We start from the raw sequence: 23347 nt of genomic DNA on the forward strand, positions 1-23347 counted from the left end.
TGGATGAGACAAAGATTTGTTTTGTTTTGTTATTTATATTTCTTAAATACCAAAAGCTTGGAAAAATCTGAGATAATGCTTTTCTGCCACTGTCTAACTAGGCTCTAGCTTGCCTGAACCAATAGGGATAGCCATCAACAGTTAATCTAACAAAGGTGTCACTATAGCAATCCATTAATATTGACTTAATTTGTCAATTTCTCTTTTTGGAAGAAAAAAAGGAAAATACTAACTTAAATTTTAACTGCTCACCCAAAGAGTCCTAGTCTCAAAGAATTAGACCTATGAAAGAATTATTCATGATGTAGATCAATCCAGATCACAATGAAAAAATAAGCAATACTTCATAAAAAAATCATGAAAGATGCAAATTACAACACCCCTAATAAGGAAAAAGCAAATTAGCACAGGTTATACATGGGAACAAAAGAATAACTAAATTAGAGTTCAACATTAAATTATGTGCTGTTGCAACCTCCGCATGCTCATTGCTATCAGCCACAATATTAAGGAATATCAAAACAGGAAAATAACCACTTTACAGTGGCAAGTAATTATTTTTGAGAGAGAGAGAGAGAGAGAGAGAGAGAGAGAAAGCAGGGGAGGGGCAGAGAGAGAGGGAGACACAGAATCCGAAGCAGGCTCCAGGCTCTGAACCCACAAGCAGTAAGAACATGACCTGAGTTGAAGTCGGATGCTTAACCGACTGAGCCACCCAGGCACCCCTCAAAAATCGTAATTTTACCTGAAATAGTAGCTAACCACTTTTTCCTAATTTGAATCCTCTCTTGATTCACTTTTTAGCAATCAGGTAAATATTTATTTCCAGAGTTCCTACTCTGTATAAACTGAGAGGTATATATATAGCAGGAATGATGTGTCTACATAGGGGGAATAGTCACAGAATTTATTCTCTGTAAGGGAGAGGAAGACATAAGAGTATGAAAAGATACCCAAGTCTACAAGGCAGAGTAAGTGACAGATGACTATTGCCACAAGTGCTTATTTCTAGTTAACATGCTAAAGTAAGTGTCCTGAAGGAAATGGAATGTGTACTTGCTTGAAAAATAGGTAGCATCCAAATACACACAAAAAAGAGGAAATGGTAGTAACAATAGAGAAAAGTGAGTAAGCAATACTCAACACATGGGAAAACACTGGCTATGCTTAGGAAGTGTACAGATCCATTCTGCTGGAGCAAAATATTAAAATGTGGGGATAGTGAGAGGTAAGGCAGAAAACAAACCCTTTCAGGTACTCTATTACAATTAAATTCTGATGACTTATTTTGTAGAAATGACCTACTTTACTTTATTAAGATTTTAAATTTCGGGGTGCCTGGGTGGCTCAGTCTGTTAAGCATCTGACTCTGGATTTCGGCTCATGTCAAAATCTCACAGGCCTGAGACTGAGCCCATGTGGGGCTCCACGCTGGGCATGGAGTCTGCCTGGGATTCTCTCTCTCCCTCTGTCCCTCCCCTGCTTGGGCACATGCTCACTCACTCGCTTGCTCTATCTCTCTTAAAAAGAAAAAAAGATTTTAAATTTTGTTAGCGTAGTGCTGTATACTGCATTCCCTCATTTTTAATGATGTCATCTTAGTCATACTCTTTCTTATTCATAATGTGGCTTGTTTACTCCATTTTATTTTTTGTTAGCCTTTTCACAGGCTAACAAAAAGTATTTTTATATCCTATTTTGTATGGGGGTTGATGTGAATATGGGTCTAGCTCCTTGATTGTTTAGGCCATTTTTACTTTAAATAATAAAATCACTTAAGGCTAATATTTCATTTGTAATAGTTTGGGCCACATCCCATAAGTTTTGTGCTCTCATTGTCACAAATTTCAAATAATCTCTAATTTCCATTTTGACTTACTCTTAAAAAACTCTTACTTCAAGTAATGTTGTCTCCACCCCCCAAGCCCTTGATTCCAAAGTGGGTTTTTTCTTGTCTTTACTTATTTTTATATTTTGTGGGTTACTCTTATTTTAAGATATAATTTACATACAATAAAACAAGTTAGGGGCGCCTGGGTGGCGCAGTCGGTTGAGTGTCCGACTTCAGCCAGGTCACGATCTCGCGGTCCGTGGGTTCGAGCCCCGCGTCAGGCTATGGGCTGATGGCTCAGAGCCTGGAGCCTGTTTCCGATTCTGTGTCTCCCTCTCTCTCTGCCCCTCCCCCGTTCATGCTCTGTCTCTCTCTGTCCCAAAAATAAATAAACGTTGAAAAAAAAATTAAAAAAAAAAAACAAGTTAAAGTGTATAAATGAATTTTCACAGCTGTGTCTACCAATATAACTGAAAACACAATCATGATGTAAAACATTTCCACCACCCCACAAAATGTTTTCATGTCTCTTTGGAGTCACTCCTCCTGTGCTACTAGCAACTGTTCATCTGCTTTTTACCACTATGGCTTTCTGAATATCAAATTACTACACCCATACACACATAAATTCATTTAACATAAATCTCTTGAGTTTCTTTCATAGTGCTGAATGTATTATTAATTAATGGATTTTACTGTTTGTAGTGTATCATTGGGTGGACATCACTATTTATTTATCTCTACTTAGGTATTTCACTTCTTTCTAGATTGGGGCTATTTATGAATAAAGCTACTATGAACATTTGAGGACAAGTTGTTACATAGGCAAATGTCCTAACTTCTCTTGGATAAATACCTAAGAATGGGATTACTGGCTTACATGATAAGCATATTTACCAAAATATTTACAGGAGGGATCATTCCAATGTGTAATTCTACCAGAAAAGTATGAGAGTTCCAGTTGCTTTAGTACTTAAAGAGTGTCTTGTATAATTTCCTTTTGTTACTGATTTCAAACCTGTTCCTTGTGGTCAAAAATGCCATTATGATTTCAATATTTACAAATTTATGAAAACTTTTGTGGTCGAATATATGGTCTCTGCTGGAGAATATTCCATATCATTTGAGCAAAGTATACATTCTGCTGTTTTTGGTGGAATGTTCTCTATACATCTATTGGGTTTAGTTGGCTTGTAATAAGTTATTAACCTTTATTATTTCCTTGTTGATCTTCAGTTTAGCCGTCCTGTTCATTTTTTAAAGTGGGATATTGAAGCCTCTAACTACTACTGTTGAATTATCTATGTCTCCCCCCATTCTGTCAGTTTTTTCTTCATATATTTTGGGGCTCTGATAGGTACATACATGTTTTAATAGATTCACTCTTTCACCATTATATAATGTCTTTCTTGTCTACTGTATAATTTTTGTCTTTTTTTTTAATTTTTTTTAACATTTATTTTTAAGACAGAGAGAGACAGAGCATGAACAGGGGAGGGTCAGAGAGAGGGAGACACAGAATCTGAAACAGGCTCCAGGCTCTGAGCTGTCAGCACAGAGCCTGATGCGGGGCTTCAACTCACTAACCGCAAGATCATGACCTGAGCTGAAGTTGGCCGCTTAACCGACTGAGCCACCCAGGCGCCCCTATAATTTTTGTCTTAAAGTCTTTGTTGTGTGATATTAACATAGCTACTTCAGCTACATTATTTTGTAGAGGTAAACTTTGCATAAAATATCTTTCCATCCCTTCACATTAAACCACTTGGGTCCTTATATTCAAAGTGAGTCACGAAAAAAACATACAGTTGGATCATTTCTAAAAATCCATTGTGCCAACCTGTGTCTTTCACTGGAATATTTACTGTACTTACATTTAATGTAATAAATGAGGACTGATTTGCTTTTGCCATTTTGCTATTTCCCATATATCTTTGTCCCTCTCAATTCTACCTTACTACTGCTTTGTTTTGTGTTAGAAATTTTCCAGAGTGCCATTTTCATTCTCTTCTCATTTCTTCTAGTATGATTCTATATATACATACATACATACACACACAGAATTAACTTCTTAGCGGTTGTCCTGGGAATTATAATTAACAGTTCATAACAATCTAGTTACAATTAATACCAACTTCCTTTCAGCAGTATATAAACATATTGTTCCTATATAGCTCTGTACTTCCTTTATGCTATTATTACAAATTACATCCTTATATATTATGTGTTCATCAATGTAAGTTTGATAATTATTGTTTTGGGCAAATGTCTTTTAAATCAAATAGAAAAAATACTTATTTTTTATTTTTATTTATCACAAAATATATTAATTTCTCTTTCATTTTTGAAGTTTTGCCAGACATACAATTTTTGGTTGACAATTTGTTTTTGATTTTTTTCTACAAGGGAACTGAATATGTCATCCTACTACCTTTTAGCCTGTATAGGTTCTGATTAGAAATAAGCTGTTAATTATATTGAGAATGTTTCATATATGAAGAGCTGATTCACTTTTGCTGCTTTCAAGATTTTTTTGTCTTTGCCTTACAACACTTTGATTATAATGTGTAACAGTTTGGATTGCTGAGTTTCCTCTACTTAAAGTTTGCTGTGTGTCTGAGATGTGCAGATTCATATCTTACATTAAATTTGGGAATTTTCCACCCATTATTTCCTCAAATATTCTTTCTCTCTACTCTGTATTTTTTTCTCTCTCTACTCTCCTTCTGGGACTCCCCTTCAACATGTATTGGTCCCACAGGTTTTTGAAACTCTATTCATTTTTTTCATTCTTTCCCCCATAGAGATCATCTCAGATGATCTATCTTCAAGTTCACGGATTCTTATTTCTACTTGCCCAAATTAGCTGTTGAATTCTTCAGGTGAATTTTTCATTTTGGTCACTGTATTTTTCAGCTACAAAATTTCTATTCATCCTTTTTATAATTTAAATTATATATTAAATAAAATATAAATATAATTTTAATATATCATTATTACTATTCCCCAGTTGGTTAGATATCATTCTCATGGAACCTTTAGTTCCCTGAGTATATTTCAACTTAAAATTTTTTTTTAATATTTATGATTTAGAGAGAGAAAGAGAGAGAGAGAGAGAGAGAGAAAGAGAGAGGGGGAGAGGGGCAGAGATAGAGGGAGACATAGAATCCCAAGCAGGCTCCAGGCTCTGAGCTGTCAGCATAGAGCCCGATGCAGGCTGGAATTCGCACACCATGAGATCATGACCTGAGCCAAAGTCGGACGGTCAACGAACTGAACCACCCAGGCATCCCAAGTATACTTTAACGTTTTAATTTAAAGCTTTTGTGTATTAAGGCCAATGTGTGGGTTTCTCCTGGGACATTTTCTATTAATTTTTTTTTTCTGTGTATAGGCCAACTTCCTTTTTGTTTGCACACCTTGTAACTTTTTGTCAAAAACTAGACATTTTGAATATTATAATGTGGCAATGCTGAAAATCAAATTCTCCTCCTCTGACAGGGTGTGTTTTTGCTGCTTGATGTAGTTTTATTTATTTGGTAACTTTTTTTTAATATGAAATTTATTGTCAAATTGTCAACACCCAGTGCTCAGTCCAACAGGTGCCCTCCTCAATGCCCATTACCCACTTTCACCTCCCTCCCACTTTTCTGAATTAATCATCTAAAGTTTGTATTCTTTGTCACTATGGCCACTAAAGTCTCTGTTCAGTTACTTTAGTGATCAACTAGTGATGCAAGTGCTTTCCTTAAATACCAGGAATGACAACAACAACAACAAAAGTCCTAATATCATATTTGCTGATGTGCTGTGTGTGCGGTTGAGACAAAATGACAAAACTCTGGCAGTTTACAACTCTTCATGCATATAAGCCTGGAGGTCAGCCAGAGATAAGACCTTAGGAAATTCTCAGGTCTTTTCTGAACATGTATCCATCCAGCTCTGGGCATGCATTTGGCCCTCTAGATTTTTCACAGTATGTGGGAGCGCCTCAAAGCCCTTATTACTGAAAGCATTTCAATCCTCCCCTCCCCTCCTCAAGGCACCTCACTCCCAAGCTTCTTGATTATTGTTTGTCCTGAGTGTTTTTCCTTGCCCCAGACTGCACTGTCTAATACATCTGCCTTTAAGTTTTTTTTTTTTTTTTTGACAACTGCCCCCAGGTAGCCTCTGCAGCTCTGGGAGATTTCTGAGTTACGTTAAAGAAAGGCAACCTGTGGAACCACTCCTTCAGAAAATCATCAAACAGATCAAAATAAACAACCACACATCACGAATATAAAGTCTTATCTGCTCCCTGTAGTACTAGGTACCTGTATCAGGGATGTAGGTGGTTGTCTTCAAAGCTGCTGGTGAGCTCAGGAGTGGAAGATGTAATTAGGGTAAATTAAAATGCCACTAAACTCTCTTAAAAACGTTCAGTTGATTGTTTTGCATTGTGTTTTCCCCTGGTAGCAGTAAGTTTTTGATTAATTTCCAGCAGTACAAAAGTTGAATCTGACAGTTTTTGCCAGTTAATCCATTGTTTTCATAGGGTTATAGACTACTACTGCAGTTCCCTACGAAGCCATTTTCACTCACATAATTCAAGAATTCTAAATTCAAGTCTTTGTTTTTTATCAGTACATTTACGTAGCATTTCTGCTATTTTATTTTTTAAACTAACTTTATTGAGATATAATTCAAATACCATCTAAATGTATAATTCAGTGTTTTTTATTATATTCACAAGGTTGTGCATGCATCATCACAATCTAACTTTAGAACATTTTTATACTCATTGAATAAAACACAATAACTTTTAGCCATCAATCCCCATTTTACCCCTCCTGCTCCCATCCCTAAGCACCACTAATCATTCTGTGTCTACAAATTTTCCTATCCTGGGGGCGCCTGGTGGTTCAGTCGGTTAAGCTTCCAACTTCAGCTCAGGTCATGATCTCACGGGTCATGAGTTCAGGCCCACTTCAGATTCTGTGTCTCCCTTTCTCTCTGCCCCTCCTCCACTCATTCACACACTCTCTCTCTCTCTCAAAAATATATAAAAACATTAAAAAAATTAAAAGAAATAAAAATAAATTTTCCTATCCTGGATATTTCACGTAAGTGCTGATATTTCATAGGATACATGGCCTTCTTAGACTTGCTTCTTTCACTTAGCATGCTTTTCAAAGTTCATCCATATTGTAGCATATATCACTACTTCATTTCTTTTTATTTCTAAATACTATTTCATTGTATGAGTATACATATTTTACTTAACCATTCAACAGATGACGAATATTGGTTATTTCCACCTTTTGGCTGTTTTCAATAATGCTGTAACATATGTTTACAAGTTTTTAAATTTTTTTAATATTTATTTTTGAGAGAGACAGAGAGAGAGGGAGACACAGAATCCAAAGCAGGCTCCAGGCTCTGAGCTGTCAGCACAGAGCCTGACGCAGGGCTCGAACTCACGAACGTGAGATCATGATCTGAGCCAAAGTCAGACGCTTAACCGACTGAGCCACCCAGGTGCCCCTGTATACAAGTTTTATTTTACTATATAATTAGGATTCTCCTGCATATAGATCTGTGAGTGGAATTACTATGTCACATAGTAGTAATTCTATGTTTAACTTTTTAGGAACTAAGCAAGTATTTTCCAAAGTAGACAATTTTACATCCCTACCACTGAGCTATGAAGATTCTAACTTATCCACATATTTGTTGTTAATTTCATTATTAAAGAATTATCAAATTTAATAATTTAATTAACTAACTAAATAATTAAATATAGCCATCCTACTTGGTAGAAAGTGGAATCTCATTATGAACTTGTTTGCATTTCCTTGAGGACTACTGATTTTGGGCATTTTTGTGATCATATTGGCCATTTGTATATCTTGTTCAAGAAATGTCTACTCAGATCCCTTGCCCGTTTATTACTGGGATATTTGCCTTTTATTATGGAGCTGGAAAAGGTCTTCATATATACTGGCTGCAAGTTTCTTACAGGAACATGATTTGCAAATATATTTTCTCATGCTGCACGTTGTCTGGTCACTTCTTTGATGGTATCTTTTCAAGCACATTTTGAATTTGACATCATCCAATTTACCTTTTCTGTTTTGGTGCTCTTTCCTCTTTTTCTATATTTTCATTTATTGATCAAATCTTCTGTTTTCTTTATCCAAATCAGTTTTTCTCAAATAAGAGTACACAGTCATAACAACTATAAATGATAACAACTTTGTTTCTCCCTTTCTGATTTCCCACAGCTTAAACTTACTAACTTAAATACAATCTCCACTACAATATCAAACAAAAAGGGGCAGTGGCAGATGTGTCCTTGTCTACTCTTAAATGAGAATGCATTCAATAGTTTATCACTAAGTATATCTTCTCTAAGGTTTTGGTTAATACTTTATCAGATCCTGAAGTTTCTCTCAATAATATTATTCTGCTGAAGTTTTTCTCTTGAATGGATGTATTGCTTTTACTAAGTCCATTGAGAGAATCAGGATTTTTCTCCTTATTCAATTAATGTGATGACTTATGCTGATTCATTTTTAAATGTTCAACAAACCTAACATTCAAATAAACTTAAACTGGAAATTTCTCCAAGGCTATGAACTATGTCAATGACAAATTATAGGTTACCACTTACTTTAAAATTAGGGACGTTCTCATATTGGCTACATACTTTAAAAATATTCCCAGTGTCATCTACATTTAAAAAAAATGTTTATTTATTTTTTAGAAGGGGGAAAAAGCGGGGAGGGGAGAGGGAGGGAGGGAGGGAGGGAGAGAGAGAGAGAGAGAGAGAGAGAGAGAGAGAGAGAGGATGCACATGCAAGGGAGGGGCAGAGAGAGGAGACAGAGAGAATCCCAAGCAGGCTCTGCCCTGTCAGGACAGAGCCCAACATAGGACTCGAATTCACGAACCCATGAGATCATGACCTGAGCCAAAATCAAGAGTTGGACGCTTAACCAACTGAGCCACTCAGGCGCACCCCCCTCCTAAATTTATATACACCATTTAATATGTGATGAGCACTTTACGTGAGTTAACTTGACGTAATCCTCATAATAAAGTTATGAGTTAACCATTTTACAGATGAGGAAACTGGCACTGAGAAGTTGTTCAAAGTTACATTACATAGATGGATTCAAATCAAAGTATTTAGAACCAAAGTCTAATAGAAAACATCTGTCCTGTTTTGGAAACAAGAAAACAAGAAAAAAGAGTAAAGAGGGAGAAAGAGGGTCCTTTTGCCAGAAAAAGATATTTTATATGCTAGGGTAAAGGGACTGATAAAATTGCATCAAACCTGTATTTAAATTTTCTAATGATACATTTCTCTTTCAAATTCTTGTTTAACTAAATGTTCTGTTAACATACATTGAGTCTAGGCAGCTTGATCCCCAGCATGAAACAGAAAGGAAAACTTTGGGGGTCAAAGTAATTATCTTTCAACACACAACATTTGCTTTTCAGCAAGGAAGAAGTAAAAATTTCACTATTTGCAAATGACATGATACTCTATGTTTCTGTATAGAAAACCCAAAAGATTCCACTAAAAAATTGCTAGGACTGATACAAGAATCCAATAAAGCCACAGGACACAAAATCAACATACAGAAATCTGTCACATTTCTATACACCAATAATAAATCAGCAGAAAGAGAAATCAAGTAGTCAAGCCCATTTACAACTGTACCAAAAATCATAAGATACCTAGGAATACACCTAACCAAAGAGGTAAAAGATCTGTACTCTGAAAAACTATAAAACACCTACAAAAGGAACTGAAGATGACACAACAAAGTGAAAAACATTCACGTTCATGGATTGAAAGAACAAATATTGTTAAAATGTCTATAGTACCCAAAGCAACCTAGACAGCTGATGCAATCCCTATCAAAATAACACCAGCATTCTTCAAAGAGCTAGAACAAACAATCCTAAAATTTGTATGGAACCACAAAAGACCCTGAATAGCCAAAGCAATCTTAAAAAAGAAGAGCAAAGCTACAAGCATCACAATTCTGGACCAAGTTACATTACAAAGCTGTAGTGATCAAGGCAATATGGTACTGGCACAAAAACAGACACACAGATCAAAGGAACAGTATAGAATAGCCAGATGAATCTGCAACTATATGGTCAACTAATATTTGACAAAGAAGAAAAGAATATCTAATGGAAAAAAGACAGTCTCTTAAATAAATGGTGTTGGGAAAACTGAACAGCAACATCAAAAAGAATGAAACCAGACCACTTTCTTTCACCATACACAAACATAAATTCAAAGGATTAAAGACCTAAATGTGAGACAAGAAACCATCAAAACCTTAGAGGAGAACACAGGCAGTAACTTCTTTGATATTAACCATAGCAACTTCTTACTAGGTATGTCTCCTGAGGTAAAGAAAACAAAAGCAAAAATAAACTATTGGGACTTAAGATAAAAAAGCTTCTGCATAGCAAAGGAAACAATCAACAAAACTAGAAGGCAATTTATGGAATGGGAGAAGATATTTGCAAATGACATATCTGATAAAGGGTTAGTATCTAAAATCTATAAAGAACTTGTAGAAGTCAATACCCAAAAGTGAATAATCCAGTTAAGAAATGGGCAGAAGAAATAGACATTTTTCCAAAGAAGACATACAGATTGCTAACAGATACATGAAAAGATGCTCAACATCACACATCAGCAGAGAAATACAAATCAAAACTACAATGAGGTATCATCGCACACCAGTGATAATGGCTAAAATTAACAACACATGAAACAACAGGTGTTGGCAAGGATGTAGAGAAAGGGGAACCCTCTTACACTGTTGGTGGGAATGCAAACTGGTGCGGCCAGCCAGGAAAACAGTATGGAGATGCCTCAAAAAGTTAAAAATAGAACTACCCTATGATCCAGCAGTTATACTACTAAGTATTTATCCAAAGGGCACAAAAATATTGATTCACAGGGATAAATGCACCCTGTTTATAGCAGCATTACCAATAGTCAAATTAAAAGAGCCCAAATGTCACCGACTGATGAATGGAAAAAGAAGATGTGATTTATATATATATATATATACATATATATATATATATATATATACACACACACACATACACACACACATATATACATACACACATATACATATATATGTGTATATATGTATATATATGTGTATATATATGTATATGTATATATGTATACATATATATATATATACATATACACAATGTGTATGTATATGGGTGTGTGCCTACACATATACACACACACATATACATACACAATGGAATATTACTCAGCCATAAAAAGAATGAGATCTTGCCATTTGCAATGACATGGATGGAGCTAGAGAGTATTATGCTATGCAAAATCAGACAGTCAAAGAAAGATAAATATCATGTGATTTCACTCATATGTGAAACAAAACTACTGGACATAGGGGTAAAAAAAGATACATAAACCAGAAACAAGACTTTTAACTATAGAGAGGAAACTGAGGGTTCTTGGAGGGGAGGTGAGCAGGGGGATGAATTGAATAGATGATGGGTATTAAGGAGGGCACTTGTAATAAGCACTGTGTTGTATGTAAGCGATGAATCACTAAACTCCACACCCGAAACTAGTATTAACACTGTATGTTAACTAACTGGAACTTAAAGAAAAACTTTTGAAAAAAGATCTTTGGGATATAGCAAGAGCTGATTTAAGAAGGAAGTTTATAGCAATACAGGCCTATCTGAAGAAGGAAGAAAAATCACAAATAAACAACCTAACCTTACACCTAAAGGAGCTAGCAAAAAAAAAACAACAAAAAACAAAAAACAAAACACAAAATCAGCAGAAGAAAATGATAAAGATTAGAATAGAAGTAAGTGAAATAGAAACTAAAAAAATAACAGATCAATGAAATCAACACTGGTTCTCTAAAGATCAACAAAACTGATAAGCTTCTAGCCAAACTCGTCAAAATCATCAAAAAGAGAGAGAGAGAGAGAGAGAGAGAGAAGACTCAAATAAAATCAGTAACACAAGAAAAAAATAACCACTGACACCACAGAAATACAAACAATTATAAGAGAATATTATGAAAAATTATATGCCAACAAATTGGACAACCTAGAAGAAATGGGTAAATTCCTAGAAACATATAATCTCCCTAAATTGAAGCAGGAAGAAATAGAAATTTTGAACAGACCAATTACCAGCAATGAAATTGAATCAGTAATAAAAAAATTCCCAGCAAACGGAAGTCCAGGACCAGATGGCTTCACAGGCGAATTCTACCAAATAGTTAAAGAGTTAATACCTATTCTTCTCAAACTATTCCAAAATATCGAAAAGGAAGGAAAAATTTCAAATTCAATCTATGAGGCCAGAATTATCCTGATACCAAAAACAGATAAGGACACCACTAAAAATAAGAACTACAGACCAATAACCTTGAGGATGCAAAAAACTTCAATAAAATACTACCAAACTGAATCCAATCCAGCAATACATTAAAGAAATCATTCACCACACTCAAAGTGTGATTTGTTCCTGGGATGCAAGGGTGGGTCAATATTCACAAATTAATCAAAGTGACACATCACATCAACAAGACAAAGGATAAAAACCATATGATCATTTCAGTAGATGCAGAAAAAAACATCTGATAGAGTTTAACACCAATCATGATAAAAGCCCCCAACAAAGTTGATTTAGAGGGAACACACCTCAACATAATAAAAGCTTTGTATGAGCAAACATATTCAATGGGAAAAAAAGTGAGAGCTTTCCCCTATGGTCAGGAACAAGACAAGGATGTCCACTCTCCCCCACTTTTATTCAACATAATACTGGAAGTCTTAGGCACAAGAATCAGACAAGAAAAAGAAATATGAGGCATCCAAATTGGTAAGGAAGAAGTATAACTTTAATCATCTGCAGATAATATGATACTAAATGCAGAAAACCCTATAGACTCCAGCAAAAAACTACTAGAACTGATAAGTGAACTTATTGAGGTTCTAGGATACAAAATCAATGTGCAGAAATTGGTTGAGTGTCTATACACTAATAACAAAGCAGCAGAAAGAGAAATTAAGAAAATAATCCCATTTAAAAATGCACCAAAAATAATACCTAGGAATAAACCTAACCAAAGAGGCAAAAGACCTGCACTCTGAAAACTATAAAACACTGATGAAAGAAACTGAAGACAACACAAATAAATGAATTTCATGCTCATGGAATGGAAGAACAAATATTGTTAAGATATCTAGATGGCCAACAGACACATGAAAAGATGCTCAACATCACTCATCATAAGGGAAATGCAAATCAAAACTACAATGAGATACCACCTCACACCTGCCAGAATGGCTAAAATCAACAACAAAAGAAACAAAAGGTGTTGGCAAGGATGTGGAGAAACAGGAACCCTCTCTTGCACAGTTGGTGGGAATACAAACTGGTGCAGCCACTGTGGAAGACAGTATTCAGTTTCCTCAAAAAGTTAAAAACAGAACTACATTAGGACCCATTAATTGCACTAGTGGGTATTTACCCAAAAAATACAAAAGCACTAATTCAGAGGGTTACGTGCACCCCTATGTTTATGGCAGCATTATTTACATAATAGCCAAATGATGGAAGCACCCCCAGGGTCCATGTATAGATGAATGGATAAAGAAGATATGGCATATATGTGTGTGTGTGTGTGTGTGTGTGTATGGAATTTATACGGAATATTATATTACATATATAATATTATATTTATATTATAAATTATAATAAAATATTATTATATTATTCTATAAGTATATGTTTTCTTCCATTTGTAAGATGAGGCAATAGAACTAGCTAAATTCTTAAGGTCTTTTCTAGCTCTAAGATTCCATACTTCTAAATTCCTATAAACACTAGGTATCAAATTGTTAGGTACATTAGGAGTTAAAAACTTGTTAAAATGTAGATTTCTCACTAAAACCAAGTGAATCCGAATCAATAAGCTGAAGTCTAGGTGTGAATCTACCTTTTAAAAAGGATCTCAATTGACTCCAATGCAAGAAGTATAAGGATCACAGTTTGAAAATCATTGTCCTGTTTCATGATTCAATTCATATGCAAAGCAACACAACCCTTGTTATCAATTGAGTTTTTTCTTATTTAATTGGCTGATAGTTTTTAGAGTATAATCTGATTTCCAGAGGGTCTCAGGGAGTCTTTCAGGTCAAACTTTTTCACTCTCATTCTCTTAAAAGCATACAGTGGATTTCCATATTCCACATTATAAATACATGCCCATGTTACATATTCTAAAAACATCATGCCACACATTACTTGATAGTCTCCTTATTATTGGTTATCTAAACTATTACTCAAGTTTCTGCTCTTAGGATTACCAACACAATGAACACTCACAGACTATTTTAATTTTGCTTATAATGGGTACTTCTAGTCTAAGACAATATCTGGGGCATAATAAAGAGCTTAATAAATACGAGCCACTTTTTGTTTATATGTATTTCTTTTTATCATCATCATCAATTTTATAAGTAGTCTTCCCTGACTACCCAGGCATAACTAAGTTTATTCTCCCTGGAGTTCACCTAAATACTTATTTGTACCTTTCTTCTGCTACTGTGGACACACTGTCTCATATAAGGGTTATTTATATGTAATTTATCTCTATTAATACCTTGTAAATGTCACAAGGGTAGAAGTTATGTTCTATTCACTTTTGTTTGCTGATCATTCAAATATTTGAATAATGGGTTGAATGGATTCCTTAAGACCACAGAGGACATAACCAACACATATAAAGGATGCAAAAGGTTTCACCTTAAAGTTCTACATCAGAATCCTATAATAGGTGTTAGCCCTTATATCTTTCCCCTGCCTCTCTTCTGCTCAACTACAGTCTCCATGACCATGGTTGGGCTCACTGGTCAATTGTAAGCCAAGGATTAACCCTATCATATCTCAAACATAAATTCAAGGCAGACTCTATGTTTGTCTGTGCATGTATCTATACCTGAATTTACCTCTAAATACACATTATGGACAGATAGCTATTCACTTTCTCTTCTCATATATTCATTTATATGTTTACATACCTATATTTATTCATATGTATATAGGTATACATAGACACACACCTTCATTCTCTCATTGCTCTCCTTCCATCATTTCAGAACATCTTCTTGAAAGTCCTTTATTCTCAGAGATAAGGATTCTGTTATCCTAGTGATTACCACTGGATAACTGAAAGGTGATATGCAAGCTGCCAATACTGCAGACACAGGTCTGGCTATATACAGTGAAAACCTATGACTCTAATAGTTGCTCTAACTAGCAGCTCTCTCCCTTGCTCATTCCTACCTCCATTCAAACTCCAGATCAATGACAATCTGTCCCACAAATCTAATTTCTTGCTTAATGTCATCACACTTCTGTTCTAAAATGCAGTCTAGTGATTAGAGCTTTACTGCCTATCTTGCTTTTCTTGGTCTTCTGCACCACATGATGGATCCTTTCCACCTAATTTCCAGCAGCAAACAAAGTTCTGACTCCTCTTATGGACTCCTCTTTCAGAATAAATTTTTTGCCTGAATGTCAAAACTTTCAAGGAACCACATACACTCTCACAGTTCATCCAGTATAGGTCATATAGAACCTTACTAATTAGTTTTAGAACACATACCCACAATTTAAACCACCTGCTAATTCTGGCTTTGCCATTAGACAATGTCCCTCATCTAGCTGGTGTCAAAGGAAGACCAAATATCTCTGGTTTTACATCATCTAAAATCAGGTCCCTACAGCCTTACCCTCACTAACTATAACCATTAAACCTGGAATGGACTATCATGCCTCAAGGCTGAATTCTGATTTATGAAAGTAAATTCATAGTTCTTTTCTCTACTTTTATAAAGCCAAAGAAATCCCAGTGATATGAACACTAATTTCATAATCCAATCTCATCTAATTCTTTTTAACTAATGTTTGTTGAAAACCTAATAGGTGCCAGCAATAGAGACAAAAATCCTCATGTATATATTCCAGTGGGAGAAAAGCAATGTGTAAATAAATAATATACATACTATATTAAATAATATAGTATAATATATATAATACATAGTATATATGTATACTAATACACATAGTATAATAAATAATAAATACATAGTACTTTAGAAGATGGTAAGTGCTAAAGCAAAAATAACTGGGGAAATGTTGATAATGCCGCTTGACAATTTTGTTTTCAGTCATTATAGATTAGCTAGTATCATACTAGCCCTTCTGTTATGAACAACAATGAAAATTCCTAAAGTATATACGGAATTACTGTTTTTCATGTATCAACTAGTAGCCTAGGACAGTAATCCCTGAGTAAAAGGAAACACCTGCTGTACACCTGTTACTTCACCATGTAAAGAAGAGGAATATGTATAAGACATAGACTCTGCCATAAAGGAGTTTACAATTCAGTTGAGGTAGTGAGTGTCACATATATCAAATGTTAACTGGGTGGCTCAGTTGGTTAAGCGACCGACTTGGCTCAGGTCATGATCTCATGATTCATGAGTTTCAGCCCCCCATCAGACTTGCTGACAGCTCAGAGCAGAGTCTGCTTCAGATTCTGTGTCTCCCTCTCTTTCTGCCCATCTCCCTGCTCACACTCTCTCTCTCAAGATTAAATAAACATTAAAAAATTTTTTTAATTAAAAAAAGATAACAGTAAAACATAAAACAACCACAGCAATAGTTTCAGTAAATATAAACTGATTAAAAACAGCAAATAGACAGTGTCAGAAAAGACAGAAAAGGAAGACTCACATATGACAATTATAAGAAATACACAAAAACATATAAGGAGATAAAGTTGTAAGTTTAAAACTAAAAGAATGGGAAAAGATTTATCATGAGAATACTAAAGTTAGATAAAGTAGATAGACAGTAGTAGATAGATAAAGTTAGATAAAGTAGACTTAATCATAAGAAATATTAAGAAGTTATTAATATTAAGAATCATAATATTAAGAAATATAATGGTAACGGGATCAATTTTTCAAGGAGATAAAATAATACTAAATTTGTATGTATCCAGCAACAAAGCTTCAAAATTTGAAGCAAGCTGGAAAATACTGAAGTGTGAAATGGAAGTGTGAAATAATATTATTATAATAAATGAATATGAATATGAATAATAATAAATGTTAATATTCTTTATTAACTGATACAATAGGAATCTAGAGAGACAGACAAAATAAATACAAAGAAAACCCAGGAAGAAAGAATTTAAAATATAAATAAATGAAATACAACAAAATGAAAATCAAATGACAGTGGAAGCTCATAAATTAAGTTCATTAATTAAAATTGATAAATTCCCGGCCAGAGTGATCAAAGAATACAATCGCAATTTTCAGGAATAAAAAAAGCCATGTCACTATAGAATCTTAGAGGTTTAAAAAGATAGAAAAAAATGTTTTAAGACTATATTTTTTATAGAAATTTCAGGTTCACTGAAAAATTGAGAGAAAGGTATAGAGATTCCCCATATACCTGTTGCCCCACACATGTTTAAGCCTCTCCCAAGGTCAACAACACCCAACAGAGTGGTACATTTGTTACAACTATTGAACCTACACTGACACATTATTATCACCCCAAATCCAGAGTTTACATTAGGATTCACTCTAAGTGTTCTATATTCTGTGGGTTTGGACAAATGTAAAATGACATGTATAAAGTGTAAAATCAGTGTCCAGATTCAATTTTAGCTGTGGATGGCCAGTCATCCAACACCATTTGTTGAAAAGGCTATCCTTCCCATATTGTATTGTCTTTGTTCCTCTGTCACAGATCAGTTGACTCTGTTTATATGGGTCTATTTCTGGGCTATTTTTTGCATTGATCTATCTATCAGTTCTTTTGCTAATACCATACTGTCTTAATTACTATAGTTTTATAAGTTCTGAAGTCAGGTATTGTCAATCCTCCAACTTTGTTCTTCTCTTTCAATAGTATAGTGTCTAATCTGGGTCTTTTGCCTCTCCATATAAACTCTGAAGTTAGTTTGCCAATATCCATAAAATAACTTGATGGGATTTTGACTGGGATTGCATTGAATCAATGCAATCAACCTGGGAAGAAGTGACATTTTGACAATATTCTCTGCATTCATAAACATGGAATAATATCTCTCCATTTCTTTTTTTTTTTTTGAGTATAGTTGACATACAATATTACATTAGTGTCAGGTATATAACTACCATTCATTTCTTTTAACAGAGTTTTGTAGTATTCCTACATAGAGCTTGTACATATTTTGTTAGGTTTATACCTAAGTATTTAATTTGGGGGGTTACTAATGTATGTGGTATTGTGGTTTTTTTCTTCCATCTCAAATTCTACATTCAATGCCAGTAAAGAGAAAAATGACCACTGTATATTAACTTTGCATCTTGAAACCTTACTATAATTATTAGTTCCAGGAGGGCTTTTTTTTTGTCAATTCTTCCAAATTTATTATGTACATAATCATGTCATCTGCAAACAAGGACAGTTTTATTTCCTTCTTCCCCATGATGCCCAGTATACCTTTTATTTCTTTCTCTTGTTTTACTGCAGTATCTAGAACTTCCATTATGATGTGGAAAATGAATGGTGAGAGGACATCCCTGCCTTGTTCCTGATCTTAGTGGGAAAGCTTCAGGTTTTTACCATTAAGTATTTTATTAACTGCACATATATTGTAGATATTCTAAAAAGCTGAGGAAGTTCTTTTCTATTCCTAGTTTAATGAGAGTTTTTGTGCTGAATATGTGCTGGGTTTTGTTAAATGCTTCGTCTGCATCTATTGATATGATCATGTGATTTTTCTTCTTTAGTCTATGGAGGTGATGGATTATATTAAGTGATTTCCAAATTTTGAACCAGCCTTGCATATCTGGGGTATGTCCCACTTACATAGTGTAAAGAATTACACTCATAATTCTTTTTATACACTGTTGGCTTTAATTAGCTAATATTATTTTCAGGATTTTTGCATGTATGTCCACAAAAGAGATCTATTTTCTTGTCTTCTAATATCTTTGCCTGGTTTTAGTATTAAATAATGGTGGCATCATAGAATGCGTTGGTTAAGTATCTCTTCTGCTTCTATACTCTGAAAGACACTGTACACAACTGGTATAATTTCCTCAAATGTCTGGTAGACTTTACCAGTGAAGCCATCTGGGCCTGGTACTTCATTTTGGGAGTTAATTATTGATTCAACTTCTTTAATAGATATAAACCTATTAAATTGTCTATTCTTTGTGTGAATTGCGGCAAATTGTGTCTTTTATTTTATTTTATTTTTTTTAAATTTTTTTTAATGATTACTTATTTTTGAGACAGAGAGAGACAGAGCATGAACGGGGGAGGGTCAGAGAGAGGGAGACACAGAATCTGAAACAGGCTCCATATTCTGAGCTGTCAGCACAGAGCCCGACGCGGGGCTCGAACTCACGGACCACGAGATCATGACCTGAGCTGAAGTCGGCTGCTTAACCGACTGAGCCACCCAGGTGCCCCGTAAATTGTATCTTTTAATAAACCGTTGATTTCACCTAGGTTATCAAATTTTGGGGAAAAAAGATATTCATAGTATTTCTTTATTATCCTTTTAATGTCCATGGGATCTTACTGATACCCCTCTTCCATTTATATTAATTTGTGTCTCCTTTTTTTCTTAGCCTAACTAGAAGTTTACCAATGCTACCTATCTTTCAAAGAACTAGTATTATTGGTGTTTGTCTTGATTTTCTCTATTGATTTCTTTTCAATTTCATTGACTTCTGCAATAATTTTTATTTCTTTTGCTTTGCTTATTTCAGATTTAATTTGTTCTTCTTTTACTAGTTTCCTAAGGTGGAATCTTAGATGATTTTAGATCTTTCTTCTTTTCTAATATCCAAATTTAATTCTAAGTACTGCTTTTACTGAATCACACAAATTTTGGTAACTTGTATTTTCATTTTCATTTAGGTCAAAATAATTTTTAAATTTCTCTTGAGATTTCCTCTTTAACCAATGTATCATTTAAAAGTATTTTCTTTAATCACCAAGCATTTGGGGAAATTTCAGCATTCTAATCATGATTTCTATTATAATTCCACTGTGGTTTAATAATAGTCACTGTATGATTTCTATTCTTTTAAATTTGTTAAGGTGTCTTTTCTGGCCCCAAATGTGGTCTACCTTAATGAATGCTCCATATGAGCTTTCATGCATGCTTTCTGAAGGGAAGCTGGATGTAATTCTTATCTTTGTTCCACCATAAGTATGGCATTTTCTTCCCTCTGCTTTCTTTCAAGATTCTTTTTGTTTTTCTGAGCTTGAATATATGCCAATGTGTCATTTGGATTTTGGCGAGGGGGGGGGAGGGGAATCATTTATGATGATTGAGGTTATCTGAGTCTCCTGGATCTGTGGTTTGGTATCTGAAATTAATTTGGAGAAATTCTCAGTCATCACTGCTTCAAATACTGCTTCTGTTCCTTTTGCCCTACCTTCCCCTTCTTGTATTCTCATTTACACATTATGTGCTTTATAGTTGTCTCATAGTTCTTAGATATTATGTTTTGAGGGTTTTGGGTTTTTTTTTTTTTTTTCAGTCTTTTCTGTTACTTTTGGTTTTGGAAGTTTTTTCTTTTTTTACTAAAGTATTTTTTGATTCCGGAAGATGGCGACGTAGGAGGACACTGGGCTCACCACGCGTCCTGCTGATCACTTAGATTCCACCTACACCTGCCTAAATAACCCAGAAAACTGCCAGAGGATTAGCAGAACGGAGTCGCCGGAGCCAAGCGCAGACGAGAAGCCCACGGAAGAGGGTAGGAAGGGCGGCGAGGCGGTGCGCGCTCCACGGACTGGCGGGAGGGAGCCGGGAGGGAGCCGGGAGGGAGGGGCGGCTCCCCGGCCAAGCAGAGCCCCCGAGTCTGGCTTGCAAAAGCGGAGGGGCCTGACGGACTGTGTTCCGACAGCAAGCGCGACTTAGCGTCTGGGAGGTCATAAGTTAACATCTCTGCTCGGAAAGCGGGAAGGCTGGAGGACAAAGGGAGGGAGAGCTGCTGAGACCCCTGACAACAGAGCTCAGTTTGGTGGGGAACAAAGGCGCTCGCCAGCGCCATCTCCCCCGCCCATCCCCCAGCCAAAATCCCAAAGAGAACCAGTTCCTGCCAGGGAACTTGCTCGCTCCGCGCAAACACCCAACTCTGTGCTTCTGCGGAGCCAAACCTCCGGCAGCGGATCTGACTCCCTCCCGCTGCCACAGGGCCCCTCCTGAAGTGGACCACCTAAGGAGAAGCGAGCTAAGCCTGCCCCTCCTGCCCCTGTGCACCTTGCCTACCCACCCCAGCTAATACGCCAGATCCCCAGCATCACAAGCCTGGCAGTGTGCAAGTAGCCCAGACGGGCCACGCCACCCCACAGTGAATCCCGCCCCTAGGAGAGGGGAAGAGAAGGCACACACCAGTCTGACTGTGGCCCCAGCGGTGGGCTCAGGGGGCAGACATCAGGTCGGACTGCGGCCCCGCCCACCAACTCCAGTTATACACCACAGCACAGGGGAAGTGCCCTGCAGGTCCTCACCACGCCAGGGACTATCCAAAATGACCAAGCGGAAGAATTCCCCTCAGAAGAATCTCCAGGAAATAACAACAGCTAATGAGCTGATCAAAAAGGATTTAAATAATATAACAGAAAGTGAATTTAGAATAATAGTCATAAAATTAATCGCTGGGCTTGAAAACAGTATACAGAACAGCAGAGAATCTCTTGCTACAGAGATCAAGGGACTAAGGAACAGTCATGAGGAGCTGAAAACACTTTAAACGAAATGCAAAACAAAATGGAAACCACCACGGCTCGGATTGAAGAGGCAGAGGAGAGAATAGGTGAACTAGAAGATAAAGTTATGGAAAAAGAGGAAGCTGAGAAAGAGAGAGATAAAAAAATCCAGGAGTATGAGGGGAAAATTAGAGAACTAAGTGATACACTAAAAAGAAATAATATACGCATAATTGGTATCCCAGAGGAGGAAGAGAGAGGGAAAGGTGCTGAAGGGGTACTTGAAGAAATAATAGCTGAGAACTTCCCTGAACTGGGGAAGGAAAAAGGCATTGAAATCCAAGAGGCACAGAGAACTCCCTTCAGACGTAACTTGAATCGATCTTCTGCACGACATATCATAGTGAAACTGGCAAAATACAAGGATAAAGAGAAAATTCTGAAAGCAGCAAGGGGTAAACGTGCCCTCACATATAAAGGGAGACCTATAAGACTCCTGACTGATCTCTCTTTTGAAACTTGGCAGGCCAGAAAGAATTGGCACGAGATCTTCAGTGTGCTAGACAGAAAAAATATGCAGCCGAGAATCCTTTATCCAGCAAGTCTGTCATTTAGAATAGAAGGAGAGATAAAGGTCTTCCCAAACAAACAAAAACTGAAGGAATTTGTCACCACTAAACCAGCCCTACAAGAGATCCTAAGGGGGACCCTGTGAGACAAAGTACCAGAGACATCACTACAAGCATAAAACATACAGACATCACAATAACTCTAAACCCGTATCTTTCTATAATAACACTGAATGTACATGGATTAAATGCGCCAACCAAAAGACATAGGGTATCAGAATGGATAAAAAAACAAGACCCATCTATTTGCTGTCTACAAGAGACTCATTTTAGACCTGAGGACACCTTTAGATTGAGAGTGAGGGGATGGAGAACTATTTATCATGCTATTGGAAGCCAAAAGAAAGCTGGAGTAGCCATACTTATATGAGACAAACTAGACTTTAAATTAAAGGCTGTAACAAGAGATGAAGAAGGACATTATATAATAGTTACAGGGTCTATCCATCAGAAAGAGCTAACAATTATAAATGTCTATGCGCCGAATACCAGAGCCCCCAAATATATAAAACAATTACTCATAAACATAAGCAACCTTATTGAGAAGAATGTGGTAATTGCAGGGGACTTTAACACCCCACTTACAGAAATGGATAGATCATCTAGACACATGGTCAATAAAGAAACAAGGGCCCTGAATGAGACATTGGATCAGATGGACTTGACAGATATATTTAGAACTCTGCATCCCAAAGCAACAGAATATACTTTCTTCTCGAGTGCACATGGAACATTCTCCAAGATAGATCATATACTGGGTCACAAAACAGCCCTTCATAAGTTTACAAGAATTGAAATTATACCATGCATACTTTCAGACCACAATGCTATGAAGCTTGAAATCAACCACAGAAAAGAGTCAGGAAAACCTCCAAAAGCATGGAGGTTAAAGAACACCCTACTAACGAATGAGTGGGTCAACCAGGCAATTAGAGAAGAAATCAAAAAATATATGCAAACAAACGAAAATGAAAATACAACAATCCAAACGCTTTGGGACGCAGCGAAGGCAGTCCTGACAGGAAAATACATTGCAATCCAGGCCTATC

The 23347-nt window shown here is 36.0% G+C and overlaps 1 protein-coding gene across 5 annotated transcripts in view; it reads right to left on the bottom strand.

The window, feature by feature from the left end:
* The window catches only part of SCAPER (S-phase cyclin A associated protein in the ER), a 505210-nt gene that overhangs the window by 254965 nt on the left and 226898 nt on the right, over positions 1–23347 (bottom strand). The gene's annotated exons all lie outside the window — the stretch shown is intronic.

This window comes from Acinonyx jubatus, chromosome B3 (assembly GCF_027475565.1).
Source record: "Acinonyx jubatus isolate Ajub_Pintada_27869175 chromosome B3, VMU_Ajub_asm_v1.0, whole genome shotgun sequence".
NCBI classification, from domain to species: Eukaryota; Metazoa; Chordata; class Mammalia; order Carnivora; family Felidae; genus Acinonyx; species Acinonyx jubatus.